This window comes from Bison bison, unplaced genomic scaffold (assembly GCF_000754665.1).
Source record: "Bison bison bison isolate TAMUID 2011002044 unplaced genomic scaffold, Bison_UMD1.0 scf7180017862904, whole genome shotgun sequence".
NCBI classification, from domain to species: domain Eukaryota; kingdom Metazoa; phylum Chordata; class Mammalia; order Artiodactyla; family Bovidae; genus Bison; species Bison bison.
This window is the reverse complement of record NW_011493476.1, coordinates 18970-19286: the sequence shown is the minus strand read 5'-3', so window position 1 is coordinate 19286 and position 317 is coordinate 18970.

Genomic DNA, 317 nt, shown 5'->3' with positions numbered 1-317 from the left:
AAGCTGAAGATATTAAGAACAGGTGGCAAGAATACGCAGAAGAACTACACAAAAAAGGTCTTAATGACTCAGATAACCACGATGGTGTGATTGCTCACCTAGAGCCAGACATCCTGGAGTGTAACATCAGGGGGGCCTTAGGAATCATTACTATGAACTAAGCTAGTGGAGGTGATGGAATTCCACCTGAGCTATTTCAGATCCTAAAAGATGATGTTGTGAAAGTGTTGCATTCAATATGCCAGCAAATTTGGAAAATTCAGCAGTGGCCACAGGACTGGAAAAGGTCAGTTTTCATTCCAATCCCAAAGAAAGGC